Genomic DNA, 24469 nt, shown 5'->3' with positions numbered 1-24469 from the left:
CCCTGCCCTACCCTGCCCTTCTGTTTCATTTACTTCTTCATCTTGTAGCAGGGCTAGCCCACTGGCCCACCAGGAATATCCCTCGTCTCCCATAAGCCAGCCTGCCCTTGCCCTCTTCTGCTCAGAGAGAGGGCAAGGTGATGTTGATCGAATATCAGGCTGTTGCTGTAATGATTCTGCACTGACCAACTAGGGTGAGATCTAAGGCAGACCATATACCTGGAGTCCTTGGTAGTGAAGATTCTGGTCTGACCAATCGGGCAAGAACTCAGGCAAAAGCCCTGTCCCCAACGTGTCTACCTGCTGCGCTTCATCGCTTTAAATTCACTCTTCCTATATGCCATATTAATTATAATTGTATAGCACCAGACTAGGTGATAATTGTTGCATTCTCACCGTCCATTGCAGCTTGGATATCCCGGAATGGGGATTTTTTTCTCCAAAAGAGGTTTTGAGTTTTTTCTTGCCCAACTGGGGTGTTTAGACTAAGGGATGTTGTCAGTCATTGACAAGTGTGGGCGTGTGAAGGCCTTCGATGCTCTTGTGAAGAAGAGCTATACAAATAAACTTGGCTTGACTTTGACTTGACTTGAATGTGGCTGATCTTTGACCAGCGTCACTGCCAAATCATGCTTGGAGAAACTTACCGTGGGAGTTCTTTTTTTAAAATGTAAATTAGCCAGCGTGTCATAGTGGGGAAAAAATCTGAACTTTTAATTTTGTAATGTTAATATTACATCCATCCATCCATCCATCCATCCATCCATCCATCCATTCATCCATTTTCTTAGCCGCTTATCGTCACGAGGGTAGCTGCTATCAATGGCAGGAGGCAGGGTACACTCTGAACTGGTTGCTAGCCAATGGCATGGAGACAGAAAACGGTTGCACTCACAATCACACCTACGGGTAATTTAGAGTATCCAATTATTGCATGGTTTTGTGATGTGGGAGGAAATCGGTGTGCCCAGAGAAAACCCACACAAGCATGGGGAGAACATGCAAAGTCCACACAGGTGGGGCCTGGATTTAACTCGGGTCCTCAGAACTGTGAGGCCAATGCATTACAGTTGTGCCACTGTGCCAACCCAGAATGATATTCCTGAGTAATATTCATGTCAAAACCACATAAATATGGCAAGATGATTTCAGGGTTTTTTAATTGAGGTACGTATAGGATCCCAAAGCAAACAACCAAGAATACGTGATGTAACAAGGCGTTTATTTTACCAAAATAGATACATACATGATACATACATGAATAGATAAATACATGAACACAGATCTCATCAACAACAAGGAAGAAAGTAAAACAATGAAAATCATGAAAAAAAAATTAAAATATACAAACATGGTTTATAGATGGAGGGATACAGAAGGAAGAAAACAGAAAAGTAAAATAAATCAAACTTAAGGAAACACTACACAGATAAAATACAAAAATACAAGGTACAATAACTAAAGTACTCATCCTAAAGGAAGAACAATAAGCCATCATAATAGTCTAATAAAGTAATGTAAAAAGTGTAAAAACATGATGTCTAAACTACAAAACCGAGAAAAGGAAATACATTGAGAAACTACCTAAGCACACAATCTAACCACAAGCTTTGAGAGGCAGGTATCAAAGTAACATAATAGTACCTGGAAAAAAAAAATAACTAAAGATCCAAAACTTTTTTGTTTTTGCTATCAACTGGTTCTCACTTGTGTCCTTTGGGGGGCACTTTGAGGTGGGTGTCTTGGACAAGGAAGGACAATTTTAAATCATCAACCAGTGCTGCATGTACACCTGGAAGAGATCATTCCGACTGATTCTTTGTTTGGCCTTGTTCAACTGTTTTTCGCCCTGTCATGTTACAGAAATATTTTGTGCTACACCAAAAAGGTGATAATCTGGCATCTTCCCCCAAATTATTGGAACATTCTGTTTTCTGTTACTCCGTGATGCGTTTGTTCGCAAAATGTGGCGCTGCAAAGCATTAATGCAGGGGGGTCAAATACGTACGTATGTTTTTCAGTTTTTATCTGTTAAAAAAATATCAAATACCCAATAAATTTCGTTCCACTTCACAATTGTGTCCAAGTTGTTGATTCTTGACAAAAAAATATATATATATTTTACGTTTGAAGCCTGAAATGTGGCAAAAGGTTGAAAAGTTCAAGGGGGGCAAATACTTTCACAAGGCATTGTTGGTTCGCTGATCAAGAATTTAATGACTTAATTGCCAGAGGAAAAAAACAGTTCGAATACCGGCTAGTTTTTATTTACATTTATCGGTAATGCCTACTCGACGTTAGTAGCTGGAATAGCTGATGGCCAGGATTTGGCGGGTCCAAAAGGATCCTACCTGCTCTGGACCTAGTTCGTGTTGCGTGCAAGTCTTCAATAGTGGGTAGAGTGGTGCCGAAAATCCGTTCAGTGGTTTTGATTGTCAGTTCCAGTGGGAGTTTGTCCTTTTTTGTGGGGGCCCCAAACCAGATTGTGATGGAGGTACACAGTACTGAATGGATGACCGCTGTGTAGAACTGTCTCAGCAGCTCTTGTGACAGGCCATGGTTCCTTAGAAGCCGCAAGAAGTATATCCTTCGCTGGGCTTTTTTAAGGATGGAGTTGATGTTCGTCTCCCACTTCAGGTCCTCTTTGACTGGAATTCCCAAGAACTTGAAGACAGTTGGACAGTGTCAGGGGCAGCTGTGGTGAAGGATGCATCCTGAAGTCCACAAACATCTCTACAGTCTTTAGAGTGTTCAACAGGAGGTTGTGTTGACCACACCAAAGCTTCAGTTTCACCACTTCGTCTTGATACACAGACTCGTGTGTATCGTACTTTCATGAGGCTGATGACCATGGTGTCATCTGCAAACTTCAGGAGTTTGACAGTCAGATGCCTTGAGGTGCAGTCGTTCGTATAGAGTGAGAAGATCAGAGGGGAGAAGACAACCAAGGAGTGCCCCAGTGCTGATAGTCCTTGTTGTTGTTCAAGGATGAAGTGCAGACCCAAGTTAAGAGCATCATCCGCAGACCTGTTAGCACGATAGGCAAACTGCAGTGGGTTCAGCTGGGAACCTGTGACACTCTTGACATGGTCCTGCACACGCCGTTCAAAGGACTTCATGGCCACGGATGTCAAGGCAACAAGCCTGTAGTCATTAAGATCTGAGTAAATTTCTTTCGGCTTGTCCCTTTAGGGGTCACCACAGGGACTGCTGCTTTCTGGGAGACCGGTGTAACGGTGGAGCGTTAGAAGCAGGTTGGTACTTCACACAGTTCTAGAGATCTGTTGAAGACCTTTGTGAAAACAGGAGCAAGTTGGTCTGCGCAGACTTTGAGGCAAGATGGTTGTCAGGTTAAAAAGCCCGACTCTATTAAAAGAAGGTGAACAGACAAGGCTTCAAGTTTTACTTGCTGCAAGGGGAGCGACAGGACTTCCCTGCTTCCAACCAACTCCAACTTGTGTCTCTTTGCAGCTTCTTTTTATTCAGTGAATCACGTGATGAGTGTGTGCGTGAGTGTGTCTGACTGTTTGATTGTTTAGATCTGTTAGATTGATTACATCAAGTTAGATTGATTACATCAAGACAGTGAGTTCAAAGGTACAAGCTTGGTGGTGATGTGTAACCAACTAGTTTGAACAAAATGAGAACATATGGATGATTATTTTAACAATGGTGACACAAGGTCTGGGCCCAGCGCTTTGCTGATCTTTTGTTGTTTGAAGATCTGTCTATCGTCCTTTTATATTACACGGAGGAGTGGAAGGTGGTGCAGCTTGGTGAGTGTGTGGTGTGGAAGTACCTATTTCGGCTTTGCAGTATTTAGGTCATGACGAGCTCGCTCGTTTTCTACTTTGGGGGAACATCGCTTGTAATTAGTGAGTGATTGTAATCTGTCATTTGCGTCAAGATGTTTTTCCAGTTTAACTGCTTAGTCCCTCTTTGGAATGTTAATTTCTTTCGTCAGAATATTTTTTTTGTAGTGTGATTGTGTCCATCCCCACTATGATAAACAATCTCTTTAGTCTGGCGGAGTTGCCTAAATCTGGTTGTAAACCAGGGCTTGTTGTTATTGAACCTGCGAAAAATTTTGTTGGTACACACACATCCTCACAGAAACTGACTATGCCGTGAATTCATTCTCGGTTGCATGCTGAATTTTCAAAGACACTCCAGTCTGTGCAGTCAAAGCAGATTTGAAGTTCTAGTTTTACCTCATTGGTCCACTTTTTAACTGATTTTACCAAAGGCTTCGCACACTTAAGTGCTTGCCTTTGTAAGTAAGTAGTGATTAAGCAATGATCAGAGGAGCCAATAGGTGTATGGGAAATTGCACGATACGCGTTTTTAATGGGAGTGTAACAGTGTTCTAGAGTGTTTTTTACCCACGTCGGACATTTTACGTCTTGCTTATATTTAGGGAGTTCGCGATTAAGTTTAGCTGTGTTAAAATCTCCAAGGATAATGAGCGGTGAATCTGGGTGTTTGTTCTCAATCTCGTTTATCTGCTCGGTGAGTGTTAGCAGTGCTGCGTTCAAGCTAGCTTCAGGTGGAAGATAAACACAGATGAAAGAGGCAAACTGACTTGGCGAATAAAATGGCCTCCAGTTCCAAAACAATGACTCTAAATGCAGGTTGCAATGTGTGCTGAGCTGTGTAACATCCGTGCACCATTTCTCAGTGATATAAAAGCATATTCCACCGTCTTTCGATTTCCATGTTGGCCCCGACATGGTCAGCAAAAGAAAGATGGAAGCCGGGGAGTGCAATGGTGGTGTCGGGGACGCGTCCACAAAGCCAAGTCTCCGTGAAGCACAAGGCAGCAGAACGTCCAAAGTCTTTGCAGGTTTTAATCAGAACCTGAAGTTCATCAATTTTGTTGCTACGGAGCGTAGGTTTGCGAGATTAATCAACGGGAGCACTCATTGCAGTTTAAATTGTGTACCAGCTCGCGTCCCCCTTCGTTCCCGACGCGAAGCCTTGAAGAGTGTGGCGATGAGTAACTCCAAAAAAGAATCAGCAAATTCTTGAGAGTTGTTGAAAAAAAGTCCCGAGAAGATTCTCTGATGGTGAGCAAGTCCTCTCTTGTGTACTTGAGTCCCGAGACGACTGAAAAACACACAAACATAAACAGTAGCAGGGAGGATGTGCCAGAGGCTGCGACACTGGTAGGTGCCATCTTGCAAACTTCATTTAATTGCAGTGCTCTCCCAATTGTTCCACAGTGAAAACTGTCACAGCTCTCTAAAATACAAAAGCCTCTGTTAAATTCAGTGCTTTCCATAACTTTTACACCTGTTGCCAACAGGCAACTGGGATCTTTGTAAATGTTGGCATTCTTGGTAGATTGCTTGCAACACTCTCACTCTTAGTTAGAGCAGTGGTTTTCAGGGTTTGGTACGAGTACAGCCACTGCTTATATGGGCTCCCACTATAATGAACTTAATCTTTTTTTCAAATTTTAAATCTACAATACAGTAGATTAGTATTTCACATTGAAATTTAAAGCATTTGCATTATTTGCATTGGACTTTATGACTAATTAATAACATTTTAGGTACAATTTGCAGTTCACTTTTTCATGTAATACAGTTTAATTGAATGATTAAGTTGTTTTTCATTTTCTTACAGTTAAAGGAACACTTAGTCTAAAGTAATAGGAATGGGAGCACACCATAAAAGTTAGTATATGAGGGTTCAGTGTTTCTTTTAATCCCAGAGTTCTCCACAGATTTGACAAATAAACATCTCTGAATTGGAAAAGTATTATCGAAATTCCTTTCCCAGTCAGACATTCCAATAAGCTCGACTGGAAAACTGACACCCAATCAGCATTTGCCACGCCTACAGAGCTTCCTGTTCTGACCCCCCCATTGTTCGTGGATACATTTTACCGAACAGAGAACGTCCACTATCTGGAATTTTACACTACATTACTACATTTACAGTGTACGAGGCTCCGCCCCTGAAATTAGTGGTTTATCAGATACGGGAAACTCGGTCAAAGTTTACGGATTTTAATACATTAACGCTTATATTTTTGGTAAAAACATCGAAAAGGTTATGCATTTCATGGTACAGTTGAACATACATTTTTGTATAGATAAGATAATTTGCGTTTGAAGTTAGACATTTTAACTGTAACTATAGTTGATTTGACATTTTTTGCCTGTGATAGTTTGGAGTAGGAGAAAAGGAAATAGGAGGATATTGTAGAAAATGCCATTGTCGCCTTTCTTACTTATGTATAGTGAATATTGGAGTGCAGAATAGTAAATAGATTTTTGGCTTACATTTTTGTATAGATAAGATAATTTGCGTTTGAAGTTAGACATTTTAACTGTAACTATAGTTGATTTGACATTTTTTGCCTGTGATAGTTTGGAGTAGGTGAAAAGGAAATAGGAGGATATTGTAGAAAATGCCATTGTCACCTTTCTTACTTATGTATAGTGAATATCGGAGTGCAGAATAGTAAATAGATTTTTGGCTTTTTAATCATGTGGTAAACACAGCATATTTTAACATTCAGAGAGTAAAATCAATTAGAGCATCATTCATATTACTACATAGTTGTCACAGTGGTCTTTTTGCCTAAGGCAAATTATATGGTGTACACTTGCACACAGCATTATAAGTCTGTCTTTGATCCAGGAGATGAGGGAGGAGGGGGAGGAGGTTATTGCAGTCTAGGCTAGCCAAGAAATTCAGGTTTATAGGTGGAAAAATGTGGCTATAAACAAACATTTTTTCCGGGATATTGACATGTTTTCGTCAAACAATAATGTCATCAATAAAATATGCACATGAGGATAGACTGCATCCACTGTGATGAAGTGCTAAAAAAGGGAGAAATTACTTGGAAAGCAAAAAACGGCCAAGTTTATTCTGTTAAAATAACTATAAATATGATTGCTGGATCTTAAAAAAAAGTCTTATTTCCCAAGAATACAATAACATGGCATTTCTAATTAAGTTTACTGGGGTTCTTGGGTGTCCAAATAGTGTTTATTTGCCGTGTTTGCATCCTTCTTAAGAACAGTTCCCAGGTGTTTTCAAATCATGCTTTTGTGAAAATACACAAAGTTCAAGAATTGTGAATTTTACACACCTTTTTTCTTTTGCTCAAGCCTGTTTGTCAAAGGTACTGTAAAGTCATGTTCGTGTTTTGCTTCTAAATACATTAAATGTGTTTGTAGAGAAGGCACAGCGTCCAACTGGCCAGTGCATTGCCCTCACAGTTCTGAGGAACAGGCTTAAAAAAATTGTTATTTTGCTGAAGTGAGTATGGATGGGATTATGTGTCATTTTATCAAAGGAAAGGGGGGGGGGTTATCTGGAATTGTTTGTTGTTGTTTTGGAATTGTTTGTTGTAATGTGGGATGGATGTTGTCAGGTTTAAAAAGCTTGACTCTCTTTTAAAAGAAGGCGAACAGACAAGGCTTCAAGTTTTACTTGCTGCAAGGGGAGCGACAGGACTTCTCCCTGCTTCCAACCAACTCCAACGTTTTCGGGCACAACTGGCACTTTGGCAGGATACCTGGTGGACGCAGATATTGCACTTGTTGCAAAATACCATCTCGTTGTCTTCCTCTCCGTTGGGGAACTGGCACGTCGCACACTACATTCTCGTTGTACTCGATGCCAAGGCCCTACTGTGTCTTGGTAGTGAGTGTCATGTTGCTATGACAATGGTGCTCAGCACTCCGTGGCGAATTCATCCATTGGTAGAAGGGCCAACCTTGCAAACTCCTCATTGATGACCTGCAGCCAGGTGATGTCTTCCTCGTTGAGGTCGTAGTGACACATGCCCTCCGCCAAAGTCCTGATGTCCACATAACTGAGGACCAGGGTGGCAGATGTGCGGATCATCTTATTGGGCCTGATGAACATGACATCCTTGATTTTGTCAGTTAGCACCCGGGCTACGGGCTCCAGGATGGACTGTGGGGTAACAGGCATGTGGATACCCTTTTTCTCGCTTCTGCTTCTATGGATCGGCCAGGACATAGTAATCCTCTGCGTTGAGCTAGTATGAGTCATGCACCTTCATGGTGGTGATCAGGTCCGTCCTGAAGACCTCAGATGGTTTCTCTCTGCATCCTCTCCTGGCCTAGCATGACGTCTGGGACCAGCAGGTGGAATTGCTGGCATTGTCGGACTCATCGCTGCTGCAGACTTCTTTTCATGGCGGGGCATCTGAGTAGTTCCAGTTTCACCAGAATTGTTGATCTGTCATTGGTTGTCCACAGAGGGACACCATATTCACATAAGAGTACCAGGTGTTGGCGCCCATTGGAGAGGTGGGATTGTCTTTGCTCCATGATGATTCATGTCCATAGATCCAGTGATAAACACGTACAGTCCGAGACTGGCCAGTGCGGAGGAGCCATGCTCCGAACAGCACGAAGGTCAGCAGTCCCAATGGTGGCTCTCCTTTATCTAACATGCTGAAGCGCAGATCAGCTGAATTCTTCACCGGTTTAAGACCAGGGCAGCCTATTGCTACCCCACCCTTTGTAGCCGGACTTCCACCACTACTCGTCGTTGAATGAAAAGGGAGCCACAGGCTTGCAGTGGGACAAGTGTATCCATGTGGGACGTTCTGCTATCTTTATCACCGTGGGAGTGGACCATCCCAGCGAGGTGAGGACCAACACTTCCTCCTGATGACTTTTCTCAGGACACAATCACCAATGGACACAGCACCTGTGAAGAAAGCACAGTAGGCGGCAGAGCATCTGCTTCTTTCAAAGTTTTATTTAGCAGCATCTCTTTACCCAATCACTTAAAGTATTTTTTTCTGACTGCTGCACTGGCCGCTCTACCATGGGCAGTCTAATCTAATCTAACTACTAGATACTATTTCAAATGGGAAGAATCCTTTATCTGCTGGGGTTATTTTCATATACAGTTTTATTAAATGTAGTTTTCCTGAATCAAGACTTCACTGTCCCATTGCTTTGTTCCACTAATTCTGCACAATTATTATTTTTTTAAGTTATTTCTAGATTTGCAGATACTTTACTGATTTTTTTTTTTTTAATGAACAAAATGTGGCACATTGTTGCCATACAATTTTTCTGGGATGCCATGAGAAGGAATAATATATTTACACAAGAACTTTGCCACAGTAATAGCATCAGCACTTGTACATGGAAAAATCTCCACCCATTTAGATAAGGGTCAGATCAATACTAAACAACATTTGTAATGCTGTTTAACTCAAATAAAATTAATGTGTAAAAACTGGAAAGGCTGACTACCTTGGGGAAACTGCCCTATCTTAGGTCTACAGTTCCCTTGAGTATTGTGTTTGCAGCAATTAAGACATGATCTACAATTTTTTTTTTTTTTAGTAAGAATTGAATCCAGAGGTGCGAAAATGTCTGTATAACATCTACCATTACCATCCCTCCTGTTGAGACATGGCAAGGCCGTGACTCAAAATTGCCAGTGTTTTAAACAGATTTTTTTTTTTTTTTGGTAATACAGGTTTTCCTCTGATTATGTATATCACAGGCACATTCTGGCTGAGGCTGGGTCCAGCCTCAGCGCACATGCACACAATTTGTCATAACATGTCATTATTCAAGCCGTTTATCCTCACAAGAGTTGCAGGAAAGCTGGAGCCTATCCCAGCTAACTTCGGGCGAAAGGTGGACTACAGCCTGAATTGGTCGGCAGTCAGTCACAGGGCAGATATCAACACCATCACTGAGCGGGAATCGGTCCCACACTGCCCACACCAAAGGCAGACGTGTGTACCACTACACCCTTAGTGATTCTAGTTGCACACAATTTAAAAGAGAAAATTTAAAAATGTCTTTTTTTTTAAGCACAAAATAAGATAAGCAAGAAAGCTGGTGTAAACAGGTTGTGTGCAAAACTAATAAAACTCTCCATGGCAAAACCAGTAACTTTCACTCAGTGAAAAATATTTCTCTGCTTGTATCAAGCCTTTTCACTGTCACACCCCCGAGAGCCACAAGCCCACCGTGATTGGTAGGTTCACCAGCTCTGCACACAACACCGTAAAGTGCCATTCATATAAAACTTCAGGGCCACACCATCATTTGACTTTCATAGTAAGTAAGGTGGGGGCCGCAAAACATCATCTTGGGGCCACAAATGACCTGCGGACCGCCAGTTCGGTACCACCTAATGTATATTATCTTCCAATTCATTTTTTTCTGTAAGCCATTACTGAGTTTCACTTTGAGGAGCATGTTTTCCACATCTTTTAAAGCTGTTAACTCAATAGGAGGGTCGGGGGCTTGAGATTGTGTCAATATATGTGTGCCATATTTTCCTGTTGCTGCCTCCTTGGCGCTTTTATCAGCGAATGTATTTCCCAATGAGACAGCATTTTTTTTTCTTTTTCATTTTTTTTCAAGATTTTCTTACAGCTCTCATTCTGCCTCACTTTCTTTAGCCTGTTTTAAACTGTTGTAGCTGGTTTTAATATAGCCACTGCTTGCATTACTTCACCTGACTCTCCTGCCTTTCTCTTTCTTGCCTATGCTAACCAACCTCTCACAATCCAAAGATGTCTTAATCTTGGCTTTTCCTTACTTCCCTGTAACCCTTGCCATCAATCTTTCTACCAACCTGCTGCATCCTTCAACTCTTAACTTGCCATTTAAGCCATGCTATTTTTCTCTTTTTTTTTTCCATTTCTTTAAGAAACATTATTTCATAAAGTTTACATCCCCTCTAGGGCAGACTTACTATTCTCGCTCACCATTATGCTTTTCCAAGTTTGTCCCTTAGAGACTACTTGTCCTTTTTAGGACCTAAGTCCTAATCCACTACCTTGTTTACTTCACCGGAACACAGACTTCTGTTAGCATCATTAGGTTTCCATCCATGACCTATGATTCCACAGGTATGTAATGGCATTCACATTCGCATTTATGAATCCTTATAAATACCCTCTTTAAAGGTGGAGTAACCTTAAAACCTCCTTCTGGCGGAGTAGCCTTGAAACCTCCTTCTGACGGAGTAGCCTTGAAACCTCCTTCTGATGGAGTAGCCTTAAAACCTCTTTCTGGCGGTGTAGCCTTCAACCTCCTTCTGGCGGAGTAGCCTTCAACCTCCTTCTGGCGGAGTAGCCTTTACTTACCGGTTCACGCGTTGTCTGGACGCCAGCTCTTCGTGATCCCGTCAACCTTCGTCCACTGAGGGGAGATTGGACTCTGGCACCGGCCTGGCCACGAATTCACGTCCCACCAGGGCTTTTCTTCAGGAACAACTCAATGCTCCTGGCTGTCGACAGACTTTGGTGTGTCTTCTCCCTCCTCGATGGACGGTGGTGTGTTAGGGATCCGGCTCGAAGGACCAAATGTCAGGGTTAAAAAGCTTGACTCTCTTTTAAAAGAAGGTGAACAGACAAGGCTTCAAGTTTTACTTGCTGCAAGGGGAGCGACAGGACTTCTCCCTGCTTCCAACCAACTCCAACTTGTGTCCCCTTGCAGCTTCTTTTTATTCAGTGAATCACATGATGAGTGTGTGTGTGAGTGTGTGTGACTGTTTGATTGATTACATCTGTTTGATTGATGACATCTCTTTCCAAGACAGTGAGTTCCAAGGTACAAGCTTGGTGGTGATGTGTAACCAACTATGTTATGTATTAGTATAAATTAGAACATATGAATGATTTCTTTAAAATGTATGGTAAAATTAAAAAAAAATAAATACAAGACTTGTCAACCGTATCTTTTAAAGGGAACACAGTGCTCTAATTTGAATTAGTAGCTGATACTTGTCATGAGCAGAACTCGAGGCTGTATGAGGGGCACTGAATAGATACAGAGAAGTTATTTCAATTAGATATATAGTGATATATATGAGGAAGTGTCTGCCCCCTATTTTTTGAGATTATTTATGCAGGCACTCCATTTATGTCTACCAAAGCTAGATCTGCCGATGGATATACAAATCGTTCGGGGATGGTCAACGAACCCCTCCATGACAACCCGGTGACATCGGGCTGGTTGTGGCCTTTCCAAGTTCACATAACCAACACTGCAGTGAAGGTCACTGAAAGAGCTTCATGGGTTCACACATCACACTGCAAGAAGGTCCCAAGGCCTCCTCTGGACCCAACTCTACTTCCTTCACCTTCAACGACAGATGACTGTAAAGGTCGACCTAATGAGGCTGAGAAACTACATCTAAGAAAATTAATTCACTTTTACCCTACACTTTTAGCTTCAATCAGTGTTGGCAGCTGATTTCCAGTTGATAGGTCATAGAGGAGCAGAAGATAGGTCATAAAGTCCGAGCAACGCCCTATAATCTGTTTGAATTGACCACGGCTACACTTGGGTAATTCAGCAAAAGAAAAGAAGACAATGGTGACATCTTCCGGGAGTTTCCTTGGTAGTGTCCCATTAATTCCCGTGATTGTTGTAACTAGACTGTGGATTGATGCTCCCACTTTGGGAATTGGTACGATTCTGTACTGGACGAGACATGACAATCATGACAAACCTTTTGGGTTACATACATTCACCACTAATTTTGTTAATTGCACATCCGACAGGATGAATCTTTGATTTCTATATTCCCTTCATGTAGCACATTCCCAATATCATTTTAAATGTAGTTGTTCTTTCACTCTGGACGCAGCTGTGAACCCATATGCTATCACGGGACTAAGCTTGGCTGTATTGCTTCGCACTTATGGTTTGTGTCCTATTGCGTGGCATCTTTTCCATGTCTTGTTGTTTTGTCCCTTTTGTAAAGTGTCCAATTTCTCGCATAATTGTCATGCCATTTGTTTGTGATGCATTAATTTAGTGTTCAGTGTCTGATGAACGTTTTCGACCTCTTCCATCAATCCGACTTCCTGGTGTTCATTGGCGACTCCGATAATGTCCGTGTTTCCTCTTCCTGTCTGCCTCATACTCCTCAGTCTTCCTTTATGGCATGTCCGCCTGAAATGTTTTTTCATGTTTTTGTTTTAACTTCAATCATTAATGTTTAGCAATGTTTTTTAGCAGTATGTGCTGGCTTTTCATTTGATTACCATTTGCAATTTCATTTTGATGAATTGTGGATTGATTGAATCAAAGGGGGGGAATTATGTTGGAAATTTTGTGCATTTCATCTAAAAAATTAGTTCTATTAGTTCTACTTTCAACTTTCACAGACTGTTCTTGTATCTCCCTGAGTCATGCTGTTTGTAACATTTGTCCCAAGATCCTTTAACACTATGTTGTTATTCTGGCTTCATGTGTGTAAAACTTGGTACAAGTGGACGTAGATAATTGTTTTGCTTTATCTTTGTCACTCTCACTTGAATATTGCGAAGGGACTTTTAGTCTGGACAAGTCGTAAGACCTTTTCCTCTCTTTGCAAAGACTTTTCTTTCTTTTTGATTTTCTATCCATTCTTATGTTTATATGCTATAAAGGCTTAGTGGCAATCAGTTATATGTGACCGTGGCTTTACAGAAATCCACAAATAGCACCAAAATAATGAAAAAGAAAAAACACCAGACTGGACAGCTAAGAGCCAGTGCACCTGTGTGCGCCGCCATCTTGTCTTGTCTATATATTTGCATTTAATACTGTATGACAGCATAATATTAACTTTCTATGTTATATATGTGTTTATGGGATACTTTCTCTTTCCACATTGCACGTTATCACATGAGCCAACTTGCACAAAGTACTGAAAATTAGACAGGTCATCTGTTAGGATACCACTTTCCCTCCCGTTGGAACATAAAAAATGGAAAGATATAGCACAACAACAAGATGCAGAGCACAATAAACACAAAGAGGGTGTATGTTCACTTTATAATTGGGCTATGAAAAAAAAAATCAGCTAATCAGTTAAGTTGACCACAAAGTTGGACGACTCAAGGATTTCTGCCTTGAGCCAAAAAAGTATTAATAAAAGCATGTTTGCGCAGCCCAGAACCGTTCGGCTTCTGTCCATGTTCTGTCCATGTTTACTGCAATGCATATTTGTTCCAGATGGACGTACTTTTTTGCACGTGGGAAATGATTCAAACGACAGAGTCTTTATGACATTGGGTCAGTCCAAACATATACAGTTTAAGAAGATATAAGTCCAGACCTCATAAATTATTATAATATGCATGTTAGTTCAATGGCCAAATGGGTACCCCAGAAAGATTGGAGGAAGTGGACTTGGGCTTGGATATATGGGGGCTAGAGAGAGCGAGAGGTAACAGAAATTGACTTGGACTAAAAATAGGGAGGGAAAAAACAAACTCAATATCAGAGTCTGAATCGGGCAGGTGGTGATATAAGTAAAGGTCCTCCTGAAATTCAGAAAAATACTAGTCTATAAAATGTGGTGGTGAATGGGTTGGGCTTGGACGATAATCATAATACGTGGGGGGGGGGGGGCAGGTGAAAAAGAATAGGAGTACAATAAGACAGAGCCCACTCGGACAGGGAACGTTTGGTCAGCAGGCTGAGTGCGCTGGAAGGCAGACCAACGGTGCAACTGGTGACGCCACGTTTTTCCCGCTGGGTCCTGCTGTGTCCAGTTTGTTTTATCACGAGCATGGGACAAGTGGGAGGACCCAAGTGCAGGACTCTGAGGCAGTGACATGATTTCAAGGGTGGTTTTATTCTAGGCTGAGGTCATACACAGGTAGCCAATCCAAGAAAGGTAAAGCCACAAAAACACATGGAAAAGGACAAAATCCAAAAACTTGATTACAAGGTCAGATAACTACTAGGCAAAAACAAGTCTTTTGTAGACTTGGCTGTGGTGGCACAGGAATGCTGGCTGTGACAAAAAGCCAAATTCACAAGAAGCTTGTATACTCACGCAGACAACTGCAGTTTCAAACAATGAACTAGCCACGAGCAATACAACACATAAATACATTGGATAATTAATGGTACAGGTGAGGAACTGCTGTGGGAGGCAGCGATACAAAGCGCAGTGGCCTGGTCACGCCCCTGAAAATTATGAGGAAAATGATAAATAATGGATGTGGTTTCCCATTAATTGCCATGCCTTGGTGTAACTCGACTGTGAATTGCTGCTCCCACTTAGAGACTTTGTATGATTCTGTACTGGATAAGACATGACAATCATGACAAACGTATTCTTCTACACATTGCCGGCATCAGCACATTCCCAAATCCAAGTGCATTATCGGGAACAGCCCTGTTTTAACCATTTGATTTAGACAAGTTTTTGTTGTACTTTTGAAATAGTGACAAAAACAACAACAACAATATTTTAAATATGCCACGGGGTTCACAGAGCTTGACAAAAGTAGCAGCTTGTCGTCTTGAAAATACAGTAATTTAATGACACCTGGGGAAATCAGGGCAGGATGACAGATGGGTTTAGACTGGAATCCCCTTGGACCATGATGTTCGCACATGACATTGTGACCTGCAGTGAAAGCAGGGAGCAGGTAGAGGAAGTTAGAAGGGTGGACACATGCACTGCAAAGGAGTGGAATGAAGATTAGCCAAAGTAAGAAGATATGTGCATGAATGGGGGGGGGGGGTTGAGGGGGAAGAGTGAGGCTCCAGGGAGAAGAGATAGCAAGGGTACACTTCAAATACTTGGGGACAACAATCCAGAGCAATGGTGAGTATGGTAAGGAAGTGAAGAAACAGGCGCTAGCAAGTTAGAACAGCTGGTGTTGTTGGCTGATTGAAATTCTGCCAGAATGTGCTTTTAGACTTCCGTCCATTCATCTGCAACAAGGGTTTGAAATTTAAAAAAACAAAAAAGGATTAATGGTGGATCATATGCTGATATGCTCCATTCAACATGCTTAATTTATTACAGAATTTGAGTAACATAAAAATTATTTCATTATTGCAATTTAGATATTGTCATGCAATAGCAGGGCCTTTGTCATTTAAAATTATGCTGCTGCATTATTAATTATTAATATGACATTTGCTACATAAAAACCATAATACTCGCTATGAGTGCAATAAAACTCCGACAGAACACAAACAGCCTTGAGGGCTTTAATGAGTTCACACAATATTTAAAAGTTCCCACCATGTTTTTCAGATAAATCACTGAATCACTGAATTTTACATTCACTCGTATACTGTACTTCTTACTACTCTCACTGTTTCAATATTATCATCAGCTTTGTTTCAAGAGAAGAAAGCAACTGGTAAACACTAAATAGCCCCTGGACTCTTATCTTCCCTTTAATTTTCAGTTCAGAGGATCAGTTATTAGTTGTGAGTTGTACAGAATCTAATGTCTTCCACGCAAACTCATGCTAAGTATTCTCAACATATATATTCTCCCATTGAATCAGCTCATGATTCAGAGCAGGACCAGTGAACTAATATTACGTTAAAAACTACCGGTAGTCACCCATCATATCAACGAACCTCCGTGAAACAAAACAAGACTGTATTGATCTTCTTACACTCTGACAATCACACATACAGGCTTGTACAATCACTGCCTCTTTCCACATCGATGCCAATAACAGCATTATTTCAGGTGATTCATTGACATATCGAAGTACCTCGAACTTGCAGAGATGACTCTTATGTTTACTCTGTTAACTTTACATTATTTTGGTAGTTGTGAGTTGTCAGCTGGAGACAAATCCTCAATGGCACAAGTCGCTCAAAGGAGTGTGTTAGTTTATGAAATTATCACTACCTATCAAATCATTCCCCTCCCGCACAGGAATTAGGCTGGTCTGGAAAATTGTGATATCCTTTTCTGTTCTGTCCTCTGACCTTTTCCTTTTCGCTGTATGACCTAATATTATATTTCAAGTTAGAATAAGTAGAAAAGGAATATTTTTAACATCTGTGTATTATTCGGTCGGTGTTTAGAAATCAACCTTTGACTTTGCAAGCCTTGTTTAGCATGCAAGTCCAACTTTTGCTCTCCAGTATCAAATGTTAGTTGTGTAAAATATCCACACCCAATTTGGCTTGCTGCTTTTGCTACGATTACTGTAATCACACCCATGTAGGGCCTGTCGAATCAGCAGTTTTCCGTATGTTATTCTCAACAGAATACCATGTAAATGTAGTCAAAGAAATAATCCACAGTCAAAATGAAATACTCTGAAAAAGCATACATTTTGATATTTTTCCTCCCTGCTTGCATATTCTGACTTGCATTCAAAATAAGAGCTCAAACAGTTACATAATCATGTGGCATCATCAAGCCTTGGTGGTGGTCTCTTTTCTTTGCCCCAAAAAAGACATAAATGATGCACATTAGTCTCATTTTCTTCCCAGTTAATTATTAAAGCGGCTATCCTACTAGATATGTAATCATAACAGCTGTTCTTGTGTATTCAAAATGTAATCTGTGGAATTTTCTCCAATTGTGGATTGCAAGTCTGCACACACTTACATTTCTATAAGTGACTGTGCTAATCTACAGTTTGCATGCTGAGATTTTAATCTGTGGTAGGAAATGTGCGTGTTTTCCCCGAGTGTGCTAACAGACTTAAACTGTCAACTTGTATTCCATTCTTGATTATACAGCAACTGTCAAGTTGAGTCAGAGAGTGTCTGCAACGTGTTTTATCAGCTCAATGCAATGTTGCGTTCATGCCAAAGAATTAAAAAAAATTACCTCATATTACCCTTTTACAACATAAAACCATTATTTGTTTTCATTTCGCTCAGGAAAAATGAGATAGTCACAGATGGTGCCAAAAATGCGCGACATTATTCAAGACTAATATTATTTTCCTGCTATACACCTTTTTTAAATATTACAATGACACTGATTCCGAGCCAGAGGTGGTCAGAATTGTCAATTACTCTACTCAAGGAAGACTATTATTACTTTATAACAATATAAGTCAAGCAAAAGTAAAAAACAAAAACATAAAAATGCTGTATTTACTTAAAGTGTGACTGTCATGAAAGGGATGATTTTTGGTATATTATTAATGAAAAACCCACAGCTAATATGGTCCCAGGTGTTTTTTCACCACAAAACATGATTTTGACATATACAGCTTTTTGTAACTCCTGCCATGAAAATCCTCTCGAGGGATTTGTTTTCGAGAAGAAGCAGGAAGTGACATAAAGGACAGCAGCGCCCCCTAGTGGACTTGTTTGTTTCCATTAGTTTTACCTCGCTAGCTCATTGTTCCTTCGTGTTAGCCAAAATACCAGCTCAATGCATTGCTGGACATTGCTGTCACACACGGGAGAATGGAATTACCCTTCATAAGTTTGAAAGAGACACTGTTCGTTGTGAAAAATGGATTGCACGGGTGCAAAGGATGAGAGTTTCGTGGGTTCCAAATAACAGTTAGGTGTGTATACAACTACTAAAAAAAATAATACTTTGGGGCGGACCACGTAATCGGTCTCTCTCACAACGTAATAAAAGAAATGTGTCGATGTGCGTGTCACCCAGTCAACAATGTCTCACTCAGCCTCGTCTCGATAGTGTTCATTGCGTACTGTGGTGGCTGTGAACAACCCTCTAAAAGCTTCGGCTCCAATATATGCCACCACGACGCCGAAAATCAGCCACACCGGCTGAGGCGCTGCGATCGGCTGTCACAGCTTCTGCGAAGGCTGTGCGTTGGTCTTTGCGACGGGGCAGGCTCTGAAGAACCCAGCCGAGAATGCGTTACTCACTCGCTTGCGCGCATAAAGCACCCCGGTTCAACTGTGTTGCTCAGTACTGCGGCGTCTGTGAACACTCGCTAAAGCAGCACCGCTCGGCTCCGTCATAAGCCACACTGGCCGGCTGCGATGAGCCTGGCTCATATCCGCCGCGGAAGTGGATCGGACGGGGATGCGGTTTGGCCGTGATCGCATATCATCTGAATATGGCTCAAAACAATAATGTAATATTGCCCCGGTAACTTCACTCGGATGTGTGTGGTGTTGTCCTTTTCAAAAAGAGCTTCGGTGTCAGAAGGGGCGTCGGAAAAATCTGAATATCTCTGTTGTTTGACTTCCATAGTAGCAGGCACTGCGCGTTTTCAACGGCGGAAGTGACGATGACGTCAAGGACAGAGGACGCGACTAATCTGGCAACCACTTGGATGTCAAGGGACACTCTATTGCGGAACTTTGCGCGTGGATGACGCGCGATCCGCTCACATTTATTTTTTCGTATCGACATTGAAGTGAATACTCTTATATGTATTTTTCATAACAATATCTATTTTAGAATGTTCATAAGAATGACAGTTCCACTTTAAGAAAAATAAAGTTCTCAATGAAAGAACGATTCAGAGTAACTTGTGAGTAACTTCAGATTTTTTTTTTTTTTTAATCATTCCATAAATATCAAATACATTTTGGATCCTCCACATCCTGGCCACAAGCTCTTTCTGTCGGGAAAGCACTACAGATCAATGCAAGTCAAAACTAGCAGGCATTCGAACATTCTCCCTCTAGCAATTAAGTCATTACATTCTTGATCAGCAAATTTACTATTTTCTGCCTTGTGCCATTGTTGGGACTCTCACTCACATTCTGCTGGTCTAATATTAATATTAATTAATTAATAATTCATATTAGTATTAATAATATATTTAATAGAATATTGCACTATTCATCACTTGCACTGTCATTGCACTGGTCTATAACGGGAACCGCGAACGGGCAAAAGGACTTTGTTGAAGCTTTACACAATGTGGGACGTTGACACATTTATCTCATACCTGTTCTGAATGAAGAAGCTTTTACATCTTGCATGACTCTTATACTGTAAGCAATAGTTCCTACAAATACAAATGTCTCTGGTTCTTTGTTCTTGCTGCTTTGTTGTTCTTTGTTCTGTATGTCGTATCAGGGCAGTACCGACTGTCAGAGAAAAATTCCGTGTGTATTTTTACACACTTGGCCAATAAAGCTCATTCTTTCAATATTAAAATATCAAACCCAACAACACATGTGGATATAGGCCTACAGAATCATGATTTATGCAAAAGTTGTGTGATGACCAGACTTGGTTGGTGTGTGCATGTACGATCCCATTGTATAGGGGAAATGTTGCCATCTCCACTCTCAAAACAACAACAGAAACACATCTGAAACTTACCAAAAGATGTTTTCCTAAGTTAGAAGTGGGCTGAAATATAAGTTTGGGCATCCATCCATTTTATGAGCCGCTTCTTCTCGCAAGGGTGCTGGAGCCTATCCCAGCTGTCAATGGGAAGGAGGGAGGGTACACCTTTAACTGGTTGCCAGCCAATTGCAGGGCACATGGAGACAGACAACGGTCGCACTAATAAACACACCAAGGGGCAATTTAGAGTGTCCAGTTAATGTTGCATGTTTTTTGGATGTGGGATGAAACCGGAGCGCCCAGAGAAAACCCACGGGAGAACATGCAAACTCCACACAGGTGGGGTCGGGATTTAACCTTGGACCTCAGAACTGTGATGCCAATGCTCTACAGCTGTTCCACCATGCCGCTAAGTGGAAGTCATGAAGTCTAAAAATAAGCACCACCACGAAAGATTAGGTAAATAAAAATAGCAAATATCATATTGATCATTGTAATGGAGTAAAAGTGTTGATTGTTCTTCAAATAAATACTCGAGTAAAAAGTACAGTACATTTAAAGTATTCTGACAAGTACATCCATCCATTTTCTCATCCGCTTATCCTCACAAGGGTCGCGGGGCGTGCTCGCGCCTATCGCAGATATCAACGGGCAGGAGGCGGGGTACACCCTGAACTGGTTGTCAGCCAATCGCAGGGCACATCGAGACAAGTAGCCGCACTGACAATAGCACCTAGGGGAAATTTAGAGTGTCCAATTAATGTTACACGTTTTGGGATGTGGGAGGAAACTGGAGTGCCCGGAGAAAACCCACGTAGGCACGCGGAGAACATGCAAACTCCACAAAGGCGGGTCCGGCATTGAACCGGGCACTTCAGAACGGTGCTTTCCACCCCGTGCCACCCCTGACAAGTACAGTTTATTGAAAATGTTACCCGAGTACATGCAATGAAATAAATGTAGCACATTACTACCCACACCTGTTCAGAGCACAAATACATTAAAAACGCATATTTGACTTTTTCATGAACTACAATATATCTTTCATTGATTCTGCAAACTCCAATTTTGATCTACAGTAATTGAAAACTCCAGAAAAGAATTTCGCCTTATTGGAGCAGGGGAAATAGTATACACACTCTGCCTATTTTCTTGGCCACCAACCCTCTTCACATAATGAATTTTTTTCAGGAGTCTCAGATGATGTTAATACATTATGTATGATACGTCTCAGGCTTGGGATGGTGCGATTGCATACTGATCTGAATGCAGTCCAGACTCCTGCCAGGTTAGGATCCTTGATCTTTAAAAGTGTGGATGTATGCAGGTTTCTGACGTGTGCAGGATCTCACTCCCATCTTTTGTTGCTGAAATTTTCCTTTGCAAATGCAAGGATTGTGTTTTGTTTCTATGTTGAATCATTTATTTATTTCAAGGGGATCATAATGCTTGTCACAATGTCAAAAATACTATTCCTTTTTAGAGGTAGGCCTCCATTTCTCATAATGCTCTAAAGTGGGATACACATGTACCAATAATCAGGACTAATTTGAGCCTGCTGACCATCCCCGAATCAAAGTCATCAAAGATCTGATTCTCTGTCTCTGTCATCTTCCATAAGATGATCTTGAAAAATCTGCACCGCCTCAAGATGCCGCCGAGTTTGAAATTTGACAACCCCTGGCCCATGACATTGTACCCGTATCTACTTAATTACAAACAAAAATATATATATTTTAAACAAAAAACAAAACAAAATACTCCATTGTGCATTTTTTTCCACATCTTGAATTTTCTCTATTGGATATTGGGTGAGCAACTGCTTACAAATACAGTATTGTGTTTCTGCTCATGTGGAAACATCATTGTTGATTAAAGAAGGGAAAAGTGAACGGGGATGATTAAAAAGAGTATGTGCAACGCATCTAAGTGAGACAAATTCAATTCACAGAATACAGAAGGTAATTATTAAACTGTGAGAGTGGAAATAGCGAGGCAGGATACAATTAAGAAGTGTCTTGTAAATCTAAAAGTCTCAGTAAGTCTAAATTTGTATTTTAGTATTGTTTTATTTGGGGTTCAAAATTTGAACTCAGACAATTTTAAAACTGCTAGAATTTCATCCCTCCATGCATTTTTTGGTACATCTTATCCTCACAAGGGTCGCGGTTGTGCTTGCTTCTATTTCAGGGGACTTTCAGGTACACCCAGAACTGGTCACCAGCTAATTGCAGGTCACATGCAAACAAACATCTGTTCACACTCGCATTCATACCTATTGGCAATTTAGGGTCAACCAACAAAGCTAGCGTGCATGTTTTGGGGATCAGGGGTTGGTGGGGACTGGAGTGTCTGGAAAAACCGAAGGAGGCACAGAGAGAACATTCAGACTTCACACAGGCAAGGCTGAGAGTTGAACCCTGATCCTCAGAGTGTGCGGGAGACACTCCAACCAGTCATTCACTGTGCCACCTGTCATTCAAGGATATGTGTAGTACATTTGTCATTGCAAACGAAATCTGCAACCTTTAACAGAGTTTGAAATAATCTTTTCAGGCTTTTGAATTACACCCCAAATCAGATTATTCCCCTCCTAATGTCAGGGTATAAAAAAAAAAACTGATAAACTTTTACTGTACTCAACTTAAGTGGGAAGATGGGAGGGCCTTGAGGTCAGAGAGATTTTGCTGTCACAGAAATGTTGAAGGAAATCTAAGGTTTTCCTACACTAAAAAGCGGAAAAATTTAGAAAAGGTGATGCATTTTGGACTAAATAAAAAAATACAACAGCTAATATGAGCAGTCAAATTTTTCTTTCAAAACAAACAGTACTAGAGCTATGACTTTAAGCTCAAGGGTAGCAATGCAGATATTGAAAAGTAGTCTATGTGCAAAGCCAGTGTTTCGGAGCAGCAAAATTCTTGTAACAAGATTATGTATATTAATTACAAATTTGATGTACAAACCCAATTCCTTTGAAGTTGGGATGTTGTGTTAAATATAAATAAAAACAGAATATTGTCACAAACATGGGACAAGGGGTTGGGCCCAAATGCAGTACGCTGAGGCAGTGACATGATGTCAAGGGTAGTTTTATTCCAGGCAGAGGTCATATACAGGTAAGCAGTCCAAAAACACAAAAGGCACAGGCACAAAAACACGTGGCAAAAGGCAAGGTCCAAAAATATGAATACAAGTTCAGATAACTACCAGGCAAAAACATGGTGTAATTAGACATGGAAGTGGTAGCACATGAAGACTGGTCATGATAACATGACTCATCAAGAAGCTTGTATACTCACTCAGACTAATGCAATTTCTAACAACGAACTGCCAAATAGCAAAAAAACATACAAGGCTAAAATACATGGCCTACAAGACCGCGGCAGACTATAAAAAGACCCCGGCTCCGGCCTACAGGGTGGGTCATCACGTCTGGATCGCCGTGAAACATCTTCCACCCTAGGTGAAATCCTGGAAGCTCGCTTCCAAGGTTCGTTAGGCCTTTCCCGATCACAAAGGTCACCAACCCAGTCATGATGAGACTGAAACCTCCGAGGTCAATGCGGATTCACCTGGCATTCCACCTCAGCCTACTCAAGCATGCCCAGGTGTCCCCATTGGTCCTGCCTTCCAGGCACCCTCCTCCTATGCGATTAGTGCACGGGGGCCCGGTCTTCTCGGTTTGGTGGCTGTTGTCCTCACGTCATAGGGAGAAGGGGGTGTAGTACCTTGTCAATTGGGAGGGCTATGGGCCTTGGGAGCGGTCTTGGATCCCTTCTTGCTTTATTATCGACCCCACACTCATCAGAGATTTCCACATCATGCATCCTGAGGCCGTCTGGTGGCAGCCGTTAGGGGAGGGGGTACTGTCATGGGCATGTCTTTTCTCTGCCTCGTGTGCAACTGCTCCGGGTAACAGCCTTCCCACCTGTCAGCCAATATGGGCCCATGCGTTTTTTCACCACAAAACATGATTTTGACTTATACAGCTTTTTGTAACTACCGCCATGAAAATCCTCTCGAGGGATTTGTTTTCGAGAAGAAGCAGGAAGTGATGTAAAGGACAGCGGCGTTCCAAGTGGACTCCTTTGTTTCCATTACTTTTACCTCGCTAACTTGTTGTTCCTTCGTGTTAGCCAAAATGCCGGCTCATAGCATTGCTGGACATTGCTTGAACACTTGTCTCACTCAGCCTCGTGCGCGCAGTAATACACCCCGGCTCAATAGTGTTCATTGCGGACTGCGGTGGCTGTGAACAACCCTCTAAAAGCAGCACGCCTCGGCTCCATTATATGCCACCATGGCGCCGAAAATCAGCCACACCGGCTGAGGCGCCGCATTCGGCGGTCACAACTTCTGCAAAGGCTACGCGTCGGGCTCTGTGGACGGGGGCGGCTCTGAAGAACCCAGCCGAGAATGCGTTACTCACTCGCTTGCGCGCATAAAGCACCCCGGTTCAACTGTGTTGCTCAGT

At 41.6% G+C, this 24469-nt stretch overlaps 1 long non-coding RNA gene across 4 annotated transcripts in view; it reads right to left on the bottom strand.

Moving 5' to 3' along the window:
- Positions 1-5091: 5091 nt before the first annotated feature.
- Positions 5092-24469, bottom strand: part of LOC133508537 (uncharacterized) — a 38970-nt gene continuing 19592 nt past the window's right edge. For 3 of the 4 annotated variants that reach the window (XR_009797081.1, XR_009797084.1, XR_009797083.1), the window contains exons 5-6: positions 11123-12938; positions 6477-8706 (exon numbers count right to left, since the gene is read on the bottom strand). This is a non-coding gene — a long non-coding RNA (uncharacterized LOC133508537). Of the gene's footprint in view, positions 5107-6476; positions 8707-11122; positions 12939-24469 lie in introns of those variants that run through there. The other variant, XR_009797082.1, reaches the window with a different exon arrangement.

This window comes from Syngnathoides biaculeatus, chromosome 11, assembly GCF_019802595.1.
Source record: "Syngnathoides biaculeatus isolate LvHL_M chromosome 11, ASM1980259v1, whole genome shotgun sequence".
Classification (NCBI taxonomy): Eukaryota; Metazoa; Chordata; class Actinopteri; order Syngnathiformes; family Syngnathidae; genus Syngnathoides; species Syngnathoides biaculeatus.
Note: the sequence above shows the minus strand (reverse complement) of the source record. Positions and strands in the feature narration are given on the sequence as shown.